Here is a 15603-nt window from a genome sequence, read left to right on the forward strand (position 1 = left end):
TGAAGAAGACAATCTTCCTTCACTTTCTCCATTTAAACTACTTTCTTAGAAGCCAGAAAGACCCAACAGGGACCTTGGAAAGATGATTTATGATATAGATTATTGGATAATGGTGGAAATGCCCCAGTATTGCATCTAGTTTTGATGCCAAGACCGCAGCTACAATACAACCCACAGCTCAGTGTCACCTTGTTCACAGCATACCCAGTCATCTCATGAAAGCTCCCAGTCCCAGACAAACTGTGGAGTTGCCCTCTGAAAAGTCTGAGGGAAATTCGCAGGGTTTTGGCTATGTTGGTAGCTGCTGCAGTAACTATGATGTTTAGATGAAACTGGAATTCAATAAGATTTGTCTTCCTGATCACTTGAAGGCTTTCAAAAAATTCACTTAGATGCAAGAAAAGAAAAAGGAGATGGGAAGCACAGAATCAGAAGCTCTGAAAAATAATTTGTCTAGGGTTGGCTAGACTGCACCATGCTTGCCGGTCATTCCGAGCCAGGAGAGCTAATGCTCTTACCAAGGGGAGAGCAAAGTGCCATCACTGATGCCACCAAAGATCTAAACAGTCAGGAACTAACCCTTCTCCCTTGAGTATTTTCTCCCAAAAATGGTAGAGAGGTGCTGATTAAAGAAAGACGGTGCTTTAACACTCTCAGCTTGTGGCTAGCAGTCTGGCATCTCTAGTGATGCTCAGCTCAGGCTGAGACAAACAGGAGGCCCATGCCAAGTTGTTTTGCAGTCAGTGGCCTGTTGCCAGAGTGTCATTTTTCACAGAAAGGACACAATACCAAGCAATCTGGCTGAGAATGAATAAAAATGTCATCTGTGTTCACTCCACTTCAAGGGCTCGTGCAGTATTGTTCTCCTCGTGTGCAATACAATTCCAATTGATCCAACAGACACATCAAGATGCTTCTCAGGGACCTATTGGTCAGTCTTCCAACATTGACAAGGAACTCGCATCAAACTATTACATTTTATAACAGTGATTAAAAAGGGTTCATTTCTTTCACGAGCTGGGGATGGTTTATTTTTTGCCTACTGGAAATTTGTCTCTTCTTTCACCCAGCAAAAAAGCACAAGAATTAGACAATGAGACAGCATGGAAAAGAAACATGCTTAGCAGAAATAGCAAACCATCAGATTTGCACATTGCTGGAGATACAAAAGGAAAGATGATTGAGAGAAGGCTGCAAAGCCAAAAAAGCACTGACAAGATTTATCTGCCATCTGCAAAAGAGAAAGGAGCAAACAGAAATAAACACACGTGTGAAAAGGCAAGAGGAATGAACGGTGGTTTATTATCATGGGAGACCTTTCACTGGCTGAACTCTAAAGACTTTACCGATACAGAGACATGTTTTTTGAAACAGAATATATGTAAATTCTGTCCTCAGCAACCGTGGCTGAGTATGCACAGTGAGACAGCCTGGTCTTGGGCCCTAACCCCGGAAAAGCATACAAGAGGTACCCAAGGAGCATAAGAATCATGGCTGGCTTTTATGTGCTTCCCTAGAGAGGGGTCTCCATGTTTGACTGGCCATTTGCACACCATCTGCATGTGCTGTTAGGACAAAGTTGGAATAGGCAGTTGTGCAAGGTAAAGAGGATTTTTTTTTTTTTCCCCTGGTTAGACTGAATTCAAGATGCTAAGCACTTCTTGATTGTTGTTCAGCCTCCTCATCTCTTAAAGACAGCAATGGGTGTTGGAGGTATTGCATAACATGCAGAAAATCCCAGACAAATGGGCTGTACCAGCTGGTACTAATGGAAAAGAGCGGTATGGAGCTGGGGAAAGAGTAAAGCTCCCTTTGCCATCTCAGTGTATTCCTGCCAGCAGCTACTGATACGATCTGATTCTAAATGCAACCCTCAAGACTAGATTTTCATGCTTGGAGAGAGATGAGGAACAGCTTACAACAAGTCTCCATGAACCATCATAATGAAGAAACTAAATATCAGATACAGCAAAACACAAGCTGGCAACAGAGGAGAGCATGCATTCCTCGCCTACTATTGTGCAGGGAACAGAGGCGCTGGATATTTAAAATTAGGAGCTTTTTTTTTTCATTTCCCATGAGAGGGTTCTGCATCCTCACTGGTGAGTAAAACATGTTCTGACAATAAACTCCTTGAGCAATAAATGAATTTGTGTCTTGGGAAAAAAAAAAAAAAAAAAAATCATCAGAGAATGCCATAGAAGACCTCTGTGTTTTGAAAGCTGAAGAATGACCCAAAGAATAAGAACAAATAGCACTGCAAGAAGTCATGCCCCTTTTCTCCCATCCCCCAAGCCAGTATCTACTCTCCATAAGCCATCCCTGAACATGATTTGGTAACCCCTGACTTAAAAAAACTCACCAGTAGAGCTTCCCCCACCTGCCTTAGCCATCAGCATCAGAAGCCATGTGAATGGGAGCTGCAGGGAAGATACCCCAGCCATAATTGTATTCAATGCCAGCTTGCTCTGTGACCTGACGATTCACCTGGTTCCAGCCTGTGAGAGAAAGGCCACGGCTTTATACAGTGTGGTCTGTCACCTCACTGCAACAACCAGGCACAGTACCATGCTGATGCTGTCCTACCCAGAGAGAAAGGGTAGGACTGACAGCACAACGGCAGAACGGGATTCAGTATCCAACGTGCACTGCACAAACCATACACGTGATACATCACTTAAAAAGGGTCTGCAGAAAGAAGTTACCATAAAGTTTCCATTCCAAAGCACTAAAATCTTACATTTGCTTATTAAATTTCAGTTGAGGCCCCAGGCAATTGAACAGAACACTGGTCTTGCTAGTGCATTTTGCTTTGCTTACTGCTACTGACATACAGCCATAACTTACATAAAGAAATTGCAAAGCTTACGACTTTAATATTGACTAACCATCCCTTCCACCTTTGGCTTTCAGGGTAAAACTGACAACCCATTTCAGGTTTGGTTTTGGTTTTTTTTTTTCTTTCTTTTCATTTAAAAGCATTATGGGAATGTGGAACAAAAGAAGAATACCATATCATCTGGTTAAGAGCCCCTGAGTCAAAGACCAGTTGAGACAATGGCAGGATTCTCATGTATTTTGTAGGCATTTAATAATAACCCAATGAGTCCAATTGGAAAGTCGGTACTCTCAGGGGCCTGCTGGGAATCTGTGCTCCCCCTGCTCGCTGGTGCTTTCACATGGCTGCATGCAGAGATGTATGGCAGCCCTGAGAAATTCCCTGGCAGCCTGAAGCTCAGACCTGCAGCGTCACTTAGCTGTGCCCACAAGGAGCTGGGTGCTCTTAGGGCTCTGCTCCTACGTGAATGCTGCAAAAGGGGGTCTGAGATGACAAAACTTGTTGCAGTTGTAGTTCCCACTCTTTGGCAATCATTTTAGATGGTACAGTCTTTAAAGCCCTGACTCTCTCTCATGTGTTTGTATAATGCTTGACACAGCAAGGAAGGATGAATTTTCTAAAAAGTTCAATAAAAATCTGATTCCCCATAAGCTAGGCTTCAGGGCTTCAAAGAATTGCCAGCACTAAATGCTCAAAACTTGTCAGGTCTCAGAAAGGCTTGAAATTGGCTTGAAAATCATGAAAAAAAAAAATAAGAAAAGGAGGGGACTTTTTATTTGTTTTTTTATTTTGGAGCCTAGAACATAACCACCACATCATGTTTCAAGCTCTCTTCCACCATACCATGAAGACTAGCAATGTGTGGATTTGCACCTCTATAAAGAACAAATGTGCTGGGGTTTATTTTTTGTGTATTGAAAGTGAGAGTTCAAAGAAATAGCAAGATTACAAGAGCTCAGGCTTTATGAGAAACCCCAAGCATTACTGGAAAGATTCACATTAACATTACCAGGCTTGGTACCTTCATACTCTTCCTCCAAGGCCAATAGTCTCCACTCACAGCACAGCTGAAGATGATCTTCCCTCAGGTAGCACTACAGAGAAAGGGTTAAACAGTGGCAAGAAGAGACCAACAAGCTTTTAAAGTATGTAGTAAACAAGGAGGTTAACACCACTCAGCTGTTACTGCAACCCCCCGAAATTATACTGGGTAATTAATATATTAGCCATTCTTCAGTATTTGGTAATTCCAAAGGTTTATTCCAGCCAGTCAAAACCAGAAATAGCACATCTCAAACAAACAACAGGAGCAGCACATGCTGGAATCGAGCAGCAGTAGAGCAAAGAGCCAAAGCATATGCTTATATCTGATGAAAGGGAATGCACACATGCTTAAAAAGTTAAGCGTGGGGTTAAATATTTTGCCGGATTGAGACCAGATGAATTCCGTAGTTAGTTTATTGTTATCATTACTACTATCATCATTACTACTGAAGGGAGAACAGTCCATGTTAAAAGCTGGCTAACCTTTTTCAAAATAATGCTTTTGTGCAATTTATCCAGAATATACTGGCATTTACATATTTCAAGTTAATGATTCAAAAGAGCAAGATCAGTGACTATCCAGTTTGTTATGACAAAGCTGAGCAGGTCTAGCTACTACTTTGCGCCCAAGGAACGGTTCTGATAATCTACGGTACCTTAAGAAAATGGTGCTAAACACTACATGATGGAGCGGAATGTGCAACAAGTAAACACTAGCAGGAATATTTGGATATGCAGAGCAGCAGAACGAGGGGAGTTTAGGCATTCCTATCTTGTTTGTTTTTAAGCAAACTGTTCCTGCTGTAAAGAGATGGTTAAGAGCAGATGTTGACATTCAAAACTCTCTCTTTTTTTTTTTTTTTTTAAATTTAAAATACTAATACTGGATAATATTACAAAAGATGAGACGATAGTGCTCCTTTAGAGAGATTTATTCTCTACTTTTTTTAAACCGACTGGCATTTCAGATGTTCAGGAACTGTGACTGTAACACATCTGTATTTTTCTTTAATTACTTTTTTCCTAAATGAGATTACAACATGGCACGTGGTGTCTTTCAAACCAAACACCTGTAGTCAGAATTAGAAGCTTCACAACTACCACTGCTTAAGTTCCCAGGGGTTGGGGAGGTGGTGGGGAATTGTTCAGCTCAGACTCAGGGAAAGCTGGCAATCTCATCAGTAGCGTTATCAAGGCCTCTCCAGATCTGAATAGCTTTCCTGTCTGCATATTTTTATATGTATGTATATATATTTATTTATTCATTTTATTTTAAGGCTAGTTCCAACAGGAAAAAAGTAATAGAACAGTGAGAATTTCCTGTGACAGTATAACCAGGAAAAAAAAAAAGCCCATTAAATAAAATAAACCTAGACAAAGCCTTATGTGAAACTGAAATAAGGCCGAGATGCCCCAGGTGCAACATGGGTCAACTGTCCTTCTTACAGCTCAGCGCTGGAAACGTGCCCAGCTTTTGTAAAAGGTCCCAAAGCCACGGTAGAAGGCTCAAGATGTTCACTGGCCTTGGGCTACACACTTGGCTGCTGCAGAGGCAGCGACCTTTGTTCCTGACACAGGACTGGATTATTATTTTTTTTGGTTTTCACCAGAGTTTTTTCTTCTCACAGGAAAAAGGACTGCTTGGCAATTGGGGTTTGCAGCCTGACATTTTGGCATGTGATTTTTTTTCACAGGGAAAACTCTATTTAGAAAATGGATTTAAGCCCATTGTTCATACTGGTTTCATGTGGCTGGCAGCTTCAGGAGACTGTGGGCTGGAATATAGCTGCAGAGCGTGCTGCAAAGCCCTATCAGTATGCATTTGATCCTATCCTGCACAGGCCAGAACTGGAGAGAGGGCACTGTGGACTCCACGTACAGTAACAGGCTTCCCCAATGAACACCCCAACAAGAATAAGAGTGGAATTGGTTGTGGACCCATGACATTACTCTATCGCTTCTCAGAAACAAACTTCAGCTCATTTTCTGCAAGTCCCCCAGACTTTCTACTAACTGGCAATGATTTCTGAAGAGAGTGGACAGAAGACCCAAAAGTGGAACTGCATCATTCTGGTCCCACCACTTGCCATCCTGCTTTTTAAGCCTTTTACCTTCATTTTAATGGACGATGGAGCAGTGAAAGGGCCCTCTGCAAGAGGCATGGAGTAGGGAGGGGAATCCGCTCCTCCACATTTTTCCAGAAGCAAGTGAAACCCGTCAACTTTCTCCAGGATCAGTGCTTGTTCAATGTCGCAGGGGTGACAACAGACCAGTGACAAGAGACACGTGGTGCTATTAATGCTTTCTTTTTTAATCATCGTTATCATTTTGTGTTACCATAGCACCTGTGGATTCCTTTCACGGGACGGTAAGCCACAGTGACAGGCACCATGCAAAGCCAGCACAAACAGATGGTTCTTAAACCAGGGAGTGTTCACTCCAAGCCAAAAGCCAACAGATGATGTTACAGACAAGGGGAGTCCATGGAAACCACCAAAGTCCACATAGTCATCACAGAGCTCAGCACACCAACAACTTCACTGCTGTGAAGGTTTTATAGCCATCTTAGAAACTGGGAAGAGAATAATGAAGCTGCATTAACAGCACAGGAAAACACGAGGGCACTTTCAAATTTGAAAAACTAGGCAATAGAGAGTGGCACAGCAGGCTCATCAGAGGCCCAAACCAACATCTTAACCACAAAATAAAAATACTGTACTGGGTGGAGAAAGGCCATGAAAGACCTTGGGAGCAATGACAAGCAGATTATGCTTGATAAGATCAAGAGCGGAGACTTGCAAGAGAGATGCAGTGTGAGGGGTGATGGGCAGGTGAGGCAAATGATTTTTTTTTGCAGCATAAAGAACATGCGTGAGCAGGATGAGACTAGATTTGCCAAGGCCAGAATTAGCTATATTGTAATAGTGATTGAGGAGCATGATAATGACAGCCTGAGCAAGCATGTGAGCCATGAGGGGGACAAAAGTGGCAGTATTTTAGAACAAGTGGCAAGAGTTCGACACCATCTGGAGGAGTGAACCAAGAGAGACATCGGAGTCAAAGATAACATCCACAGGTCCGAGTGACAGGCAGGATCATAATATTGTCCATGGTGCTTAAGAAAGAGTGGATATACGGGGAAGAGCCTTGTTTTAGTTGTGTTGAGTATTAGCCAACAGCTGGTCATCTGCAAGGGGACATTGGGGGGACAGGAACACCACTGAAACGGGAGACACGTGTTGTAAGCAGGTAGGTCTCTGTAGCATCAGCACAGGGTCAGAAGCTGAATTTGAGTTTGCAGAGAAAATTACCAAGAGATATGGTGTAGAAAATTAAAGGACAATGACCAAAAGTGAGTCCCTTTGAGCCTCAAAGGAATGCTAGCAAACCTGGGGAGTGCCTGTTTCTATCTCTGCTTTCGTTACTTACTGCTAAATTGCTCCCTCCTGAGAGGGCTCATCTCTAGTTCTCATAAAAATACTCCCAAGAAAGTAGCTGTGTTCTCTCCAACCTTCATGCCCCCCCTTTTAATCTGAAATTAAGCAATGGAAAACAGGACAACTTTTCCAGCAAACATGATTTTACAGCACAACCTTCATCACTCCTCCCTTCTTCTCTTATTATAAAAGAGTATTTTTGTTTGTTTAAGTGGGAAAAACAAACAAAGGAATACATTCCACAATACATGCCCCTATCTCTCACCCACAGAAACACTCCTAAAACATGAGGTTTACAGCTTACTGCTTGAGAACTCCCTTTCATGTCAGTACCCACATTGAAACCTTGGCAGGGCAAAGCGCCTGAACCAGTGCCCACTCTCTGCTGCCACCCCAAACTTCCTTCTCCTTCCCTCTTCCTAAACACTGCCTCACCCTCCAAAAAGTCCCCCACGAAGAAACAAACCAAAGTTCAACTTTGGCTTTATGTAAATTAAAAAGCAGAGCGTTTATATGATCCTTCACCCTGCCATCAACCTGCTCCTTCTGCAAGCTGCAAAAGTCTCATTGATGTACAAGAAACGATTATAAGGTTGGTCCTGAAGGCTGATATTGCATGTGCCAAAACAGACATGTTATTGTATGTACAATTACCAATGACCTGCTGCATTGGGCTCCTAAATCTTGCAATGTTTTGGCAGCAGTCACTGTGTCCAGTTCCACTTCAAAGCTACTTCTGTGCTTTCAGAAACATGGTAAGTGCTTTCTCTAATTACTATGTGTTTCCAGTATGTTTTTAATCATTATTGGATTGAACATAACCCACAGAGATACAGGAGTGTAAACATGAGCAATAATTATTCCAACCTCTTCACTGGTTTCAGGTAAAGATCACACTACATATTTAAAGCTGCTGCTTGGTTTTTAGAATCATATTATCCTGGGTGTTTCTAGTGAAGGCCAACTAAAGGTTAAGCTCTGTAGAGGAGGGGAAAGCATGTTTTAAAATTATTTTAAAGGCCTTTAGTTATTTAAAGTCAATGCCTGTGACCTGTTAAGAATCAGCAAAGATGAAGACATCTGCCTTATGCTATTCCAGAGTAAACAGATCTGCTGCAGAACTATAATACAACTTAAAGTTGGAATTTCAGTTTAATTTATGGTAGACATGCCACTGGCATTTCTCAGTGTAGAAATGGTCATGTTAGTTTTAATCAAGCTAACATGGGTGATAGAAGCACTCTGAACAGGGCAGCCCAACACTCCCAGGTGTGCTAATATTTGCCCTAGTTTTCAAGAAACAAGCGGGAGAGGAAGGGAGTGTTTGTCATTAAGGCATGACTTTGAAAGAGCCTCTAAGGCCTTCGGTCAGTGCCACGTTCACCAAACGTCCCATGTAATACAGTGTCCTTTATTATACTCTTCAACCCCATCTCCTATAAGCAAAGTATATGGCGTACAGTTTTTCCCATATAATTTTGTAGTTACTGGTCACTTTTCTGGCCACTCAGCTAACACAGCTAGGCTACGTGCAGATAAATAATACATGCTCAGAGCTCACCTCTAGTTTGCCTGTGTGCCTGACTGTGGTCACAGCGTAGTGTGCAGTCACCCCACGCATGCATGATTTCTTGTTCGGAGACTGTCCCACATTTAACCATTTCAAATCTGACTCATCTATCATATAACAAGGACCTACAGCCTTCCCAAATCCTTAAAATAAGCTTGAGGGCTTAAACACATGAAAAGGCCAACCAAGTGCTTGCTGATGTGCAGTAAATGTCTGTATACATCTCTCAATGCACAGCAAGTACAAATTTGAGCCAGTTTAGCTGTTTTTTCTTGAAAGTTAAAGTGCCATAAAAGACCTTGCATTTGCCATGGACACAAGCTATGAAAGTCTGATTTTGTGTGTCTAACCCTAAGCTACAATCTTTCCTGAGCAAAACTGTTTGAATTGTTTTCATCAGGAGGTATGTTTTGTTTGGGGTTTTGTTGTTTGACTACTATCTCGTTTTAAAAAATATTTTTCCCTGTTTTTCAGTGAAATACCAGAAATGGAAAATTATTGTTGACATGGTTTTAAAACCTTGTGATTTTTTTACTTGTTTTTCTTGGTAAAATATAAAGGAACTATCTGACCACTGGAAAGTTTGAAATAAATATAATATTTGCGAAATACCTTCCAAAAACTTTTTTATGACCTTCCACCAGACCTGTTCCAGTTTATCCTTGGCTCTGATGTGGAGCTCCTGGGTGACCTTGTGACACAATTTTCTGTGCACCCATTCCCTATTTGTCGAGATAATAGGAATTCTAGTCTCCAAATAAGTGATTTTTCATCAGAAAAATGACAGTTCATCAGATTGAAGGTTACTGCAGACATATGTTGGTTTTGAATAATTACAGCTTTTGTGGGAAATATTTCTCCAGTTCAAGATGGAGATTCCAGTGAAAAACAAAAAAAAACAACTCAATCATCTTAATCATGATAGTAATAATAAAAACCCCCAAACAGGCTATTTCAAACTATACCAAGGCTTTGTTTTTTCACAAGTTATCTGGCATAAATAATAGGCCAAGCTTTGATCATGGCCGCAAAGGTGGATTTTCATTGAAAGTGCACTAACACCACCCACCACTCATGCCCAAACCTCTAATATGTAAATGAAAATCATTAGGCATGTACTCCAAACAAGCTGACACCCACTTTCATGGGTGCAGTCCAAGGCATGTCCCAAACTGCTGCACGAAGTTGGCAGAGGCACAGAGGGATCCCATCAGCCCCACTGTCCATCAGCCATCTGTGCCCACAGGTGGAGATGGGAAGAAAGAAAGGCTCCACCCTGTTCCCAGAGGATGGGTTCAACCTCTTCCCCCAAGTGAAAAGAGCTAAGCCAGGCTCACAGTCTTCAATTCATAAGTGTTCATCTATGAAATCGGATTCCCACCCCCCTCCACTAAGAATCTGCTATTTCAACGAAGCACAAGATGTCAGGATTTTTGCCAACATGAGCACAGCTGTCAAAATCTCATCCTTGGAAAGAATCCCAGATAGACACATGTTTTACCCCAGCCAAAATGGTCAAACTTTGCAGAGAAACATTCAGAGAGGAAAAAGGTTCCATATTGTCACTGCAATAGCTTGGGATTGCTCACAGCCAGACAACTGGGATGCGGTGTTTTAATAGCTGAACCATTAAAAGCAACAGGCATCTTGCTATTAACAGCAATAAGAACAGATTCAGTGCCTTTGGCACAAGATTATCAAAAGCAGCATTGTAGGAAAGGAAATAAGCTTGTTTGGATTTGGGAGACAACAAATAAAGGGGAAAATATGCTTGCAATTTTCTATTTCTATAGGATGTTTTTCTAAATATCTTCGGCACTTTTGCCCGGAATTTCCAATGGAAGCCTGAGAAGTCTTGGGTTTATATTGTCCTTGGGTTCATGTTCTTTCAAGCCTGCCTGGAAATCCAAGCTTAAGAGACTTGGCTGGACTTGCCATCGGTGCATCGGGGAGGATGCAGAAAGCTTCCTCTCTGGATTATCCCAGGGACTAGAGACAACCAGAGCTCTGCAGCCCTCCTGGGCACCGCCACAAGCAAACTGGCAAGGAGGGCAGGGAGCAGGAGACACTGAGGCTGTGGCCTGGCTGACAGTGCAGACCTCTCGTGTTCTGCGTTCGGTGTGGACTTTGGGAGGAGGATCCCTAGCCTGGAGTTTTGCAGCTTCCCATTTTGAACACATGCTGTCCAGATTGAACTGAGCAAGATTCCCAACCCCTGAGCAGGCGAGCATCAACCTGTTTCTTCTGATCTCAGATGTGAAGAGGAGAAATGACTTTTCTCAGGTCACATATAGGGGCAGTGGCAAAGCTAGCAGAGGTCCAGCAACTCCTCGATTCTTTGTGCAAATGGGACCTGTATGTGTTGCCTTTCTTAGCATGGCCCAATTTGCGTGCAAGCAGCAGTCAGCCAGCAAGAGGTGAACTCCTTCAGCTGAGGGGGTGGGGAGGGGAGGTGGCATCAGAAACAGCAATCATTATCCTCTTTACTGGAAAACGTGTATCTGAATGGCCAAATTTACTAGCTGTTCCAGATCTTTATGAGATTTATGAGGCTTAAGAAAAAAATTTACTAGGAAGACATAAAAATTCAGTGGTTTGAAATGGAAATGTTTGCAAGGGACTTAGGATCAGCTGGTTTCAATTGCAGCCCTGTCTGAAGCAGGGAGGGCTTCACTTCAGGGCTGAGGACCTCAAACCTCTCCTGACCTGACCCTCCAAAGACAGCTAGAGATTAAAGCTGACTAGAGAGCCAATGCTCCATCATTGGGAGGAGCTGTTGTACCCCAGATAAAGGAAAAACACAGATAATGGAGATGATGAGGAGCACATGGCAGAGACACTCAAGCCTTCTTGTGCAAACTAGCCCAGTCCTGCAGGGCCAGTCCTAAACTCAAGCTAATAATATCTGGTGAATCTAAACTGCTTCATGACACTGCACCGCCCACCCCGGCACTCCTGGTTCACTGGGGCTTATTAAATTGCATGGAAAGCTAAACCCAAGCTGGCTTTCTGCATTTACACCCTGCTGGGGGCAATACAACCTGATCTCCTGGCACACAGAGCTCCGGGGAGCACAGGGCAGGGACACCTGTATGGGTCTGTATTTTAGCCCCTGTGCTCTCGGCACAGGACTGGTTCCCAGCAGAGGCATGTGAACACCTCTGTACCCTGATCCTTGTTTTCCCTCTGTTCACAGGGAAACCCCTCCCGGTTCTGAGAAAGCACATCTCCCCAGACTCAGCCTCTGCCCTCATAGAGGCAATCCCAAACTCTAAACGTGGTGAAGAAATCTTATCTCTGGGCTGAATTTGACCCAGTGCAAAACAGAAACTGAATTCCTCTCCAAGCATAACAGACAGGACAACAAAACACTTGGAAAATGTTGTTTTTCCCATATCAGAAGCCCAAAACCACATTACACACATCTCTTAATGAGGGTAATAAGCTTTAACTTAACAGCCTCTGAACTGAGCTCATCATCCATTTAGAGTAATATTCCCTTCAGTGCCTTGTAGGGCATGTTGGGATAGGTTGGCCAACATTTAACACCTTTACATTTGCCAGCATTTGTTCCTGGCTCTGAAACAAACACAAAACATGCTGAAGATTTCCAAAGGGTATCTGAGGGGGGCGGGGAACTGATGCAGATGCTGCTGATGAGCTTATCGCGGTGCTCACACCCCTCCTCACCTTACAGGATGCTTAATTACAGCAGGTTCTTGTGGGATTCACACCTAGCAGCTCACAACTGCTCCGCTGGCAATTAGATTTGGTGTGAACTGGAAAGTGCATGGGGTTCCTTCTGCCTCCCTCCTCCCCCTGAATTACCGGAGAATATTTCCCTTCCTTCTTCCTCTTGTTTTGTCTTATGACCCACAGACCAGGCGTGTAGCTGCCTGGCTCACCTCGCTGGCAGACACTCACTGAAAACAGCCAGGCAGTTCCCAGTTCATAATCCTTTTCACTGGGACTGCCTGTAATCCTGTGTAATTGAAAATACCAAACGCTGCATTCTAATACGTAGGAAACTTCTTTTAAGTAAAGCCCTAGAGACTACGATGAGAGTACTGCTGTCAATACAAGATTTCCCACAGTGGATCAGCTCACCTGCCCAAGCTCCTGCCTCTGCACTGGCTCACGCTCAGCAGTGCCACATTACAAAATGTAATTGTCAATATTCAGCATTGCTGTCTGAGGAGACAGGGTTTTACATAATTCTGCTCAGGCATCATTTATGTCTTGAAATGTGATTTTTGGCTCACTTTCCCTAGCTTGCAAATTACTTACAGTGCTTACTTGTGTACCGATGTTCAGAAAATCATCTTGATCTGGTTCAGACATCCAACTTCACAGCTTGTCCTGATAGCATCTTGCAGAGGGGAGTCCACAAATTCACCTTGCTCTGTATAAAGACATATTTACCTGTTAGAATTAACTTTGGCATTATCTTTGTAAGATCTCTTACCAGACAAGCACGATTATGAACTTTTTTCTGGCCCTCAAACCTATTTACTCAGGTAGTTTCACTTAGCAATTAGGTTTTGAAACACAGTAACAAACTTCACAGTCTACTTCTAGCAGAAGTTAGGAGCATCTCACAGGTTAAGCTAGTGCTTTGATCAAGGTTTCTATAGAACTGGCCAATCATATTGCCTCAAAATCTGTAAGTGTGGGCTTGGACAAAGAAATGCAAATTTGGGTCTAGCTTGGAATACACTGAATTATGTTTTCTTCATCATCAACAGCAATGTGAACTATTGTCTAGAAGGAAACACAATTCTGGCTCTTACCTACTAGCTTGTTGCATGACACAAAGCTTATGCAGTTTACTCCCAAGTGATGCAGTTCAGTGCACATCAGGCTGTAGCTGTGGTCCTGCGGTAGTTTCTCCAGGAAAGTAAATGACTAAGGGGTGTTTGCCAAGCCTCAATCTTTCAAGATCCTCTTTCCCCAGGACTCCAATTCCCTTCTCCCTGTCTGTGATTTCAAAAAGAAAGTTTACTGTTACTGACATAGTATTAGAATTAGCTAAATCATTTGCAATGCAGGGAACTGTTAACTGCTTTTCACTACATGAAGTCCCAAATCAATCAAGGTCCATTGTCATCAGTGCATAACAGGGCATCCCATGGTCTGAGAAACTTAACACCAAGGTTTTTTTCATTTCCCCAGTAATACGGAAACAGGCTTTGATTTTTTTTTTCCCACATTTAACTATATTCAAATTTCTTAGATAAATGCTTTACATGAACATATTTCAGCCAGCAGACTGCTTGCAAACTCTTCACATTGATTATTGACCGAAGTGCCAGTGGCGATCCATTACCTGTGCTGTACAACTGCTCACCTAAGCCACACAGAGCTGTTCCTGTTCACGGTTTGCAAGAGTGATAGCATAGACTTGAAAGGAGGGTTTCAGTAGCGCACAGGCACCCATTTTCATTAGTATTGCTGATTAATTTACCTTCTTTTCTGAGAATTTCCATGAAAAGAAAATTAATGGTGATATGAATAAACTGGGTAAGGAATAAATGCAACTATAGAAGTTTTTGTCCTTAATCTCATTAATATTTTCCGGTAAAAACACTTATATTTTCACTGGCATTCCTCACAGGGTAAAGTACTATCCAGCCTAACAAAAGAGAGCTCAATGTGAATTTCTGCTTTTTTACTTAGATATGTTTTTATTTATATTGTTTCCACATTTAAAAATTAAAGAGCTATTCCCTGATAAAGCATTATGCATATTTATGTTTACCTGACTATAAACTACTGATAACTTCTTTATCTGTCAAATACTGCATTCATGAATATATATTCAGCTATATGAAAGACCTTGGAGTTTAGAATTTTTAAAAAATTAAACACACCCTTATAACCAAATTTAGCCTTTTTTAACTGTTCTGTATTTACCCATATATTTTTTAGACTATTATCTAAATGCCCATGTGTTAATCAATTACTTAATGAGCAATGTTATTAGGAAGGAAATAAAATTTTCCAGAAACCTGAGAAACCGTGAAGACTGAAATAACAAAGCAAATAAATCAACCAACTTCAAACCCCTCTCTTAGTCTTTATTAATACACAGAATTGTAAACATTTTCACCAGTATTATTCTTTCTCCCTTTATCTCCAGCTCAAATGGATTTGTAGCCCAGGTCACTGTAATATACTGCACTATAACACGTTTTGCCTGAAATTTCCAGTAAAGCACGCAGCTCTTTTTGGCTTTCTACAGGCATCAACTACTAAGACTTTCAGGCCTCTCTTTAAATCTCAGCCTTTAATACTGCTGGATATCACAGCACATATATAGATTTACTACTATAGCGCTCTTTAACGAACTGAAAATAAAGTATGACAGTATGGCATTGCCACTCTGGGCAATAGGTTACTGCAAAGATGATGTATTTGGCCTTGAAATTAATTGTTGGTATTTTCCAAATTTTTCAAGATCACCAGGACATACATAGAAGGGAAAAAAATAAGAGGGGAAGAGAAAGAGAGACTGCTTGTAAATGGAGACAGATCCTTCTTCAGATGTCATTCAGGGGATATCTGGTTTCACTGGTCAAGTACAGTTTGTCTAACCTGACTTCAAAATCATTGTTTGCCTCTTAAAATACCTTGGTTGTATGAGACAAGATACGAGTCTTTAGGAGGCTGGCAGGGTGAAGAAAGGCAGAGAAGGAGGGAGACAGAAAGTCAAC

At 42.0% G+C, this 15603-nt stretch overlaps 1 long non-coding RNA gene across 1 annotated transcript; it reads right to left on the bottom strand.

Annotated features, from left to right (window-relative positions):
* Positions 1-3887: 3887 nt before the first annotated feature.
* LOC115339990 lies at positions 3888-13856 on the bottom strand. Its single transcript, XR_003922881.1, has 3 exons — positions 13681-13856; positions 13178-13292; positions 3888-3933 (listed from the first exon to the last, which is right to left on the bottom strand). It is a non-coding gene; the product is annotated as an uncharacterized LOC115339990 (long non-coding RNA).
* Positions 13857-15603: the final 1747 nt, after the last annotated feature.

The sequence above is a fragment of the Aquila chrysaetos genome, chromosome 3 (assembly GCF_900496995.4).
Source record: "Aquila chrysaetos chrysaetos chromosome 3, bAquChr1.4, whole genome shotgun sequence".
In the NCBI taxonomy this organism is placed as follows: Eukaryota; Metazoa; Chordata; class Aves; order Accipitriformes; family Accipitridae; genus Aquila; species Aquila chrysaetos.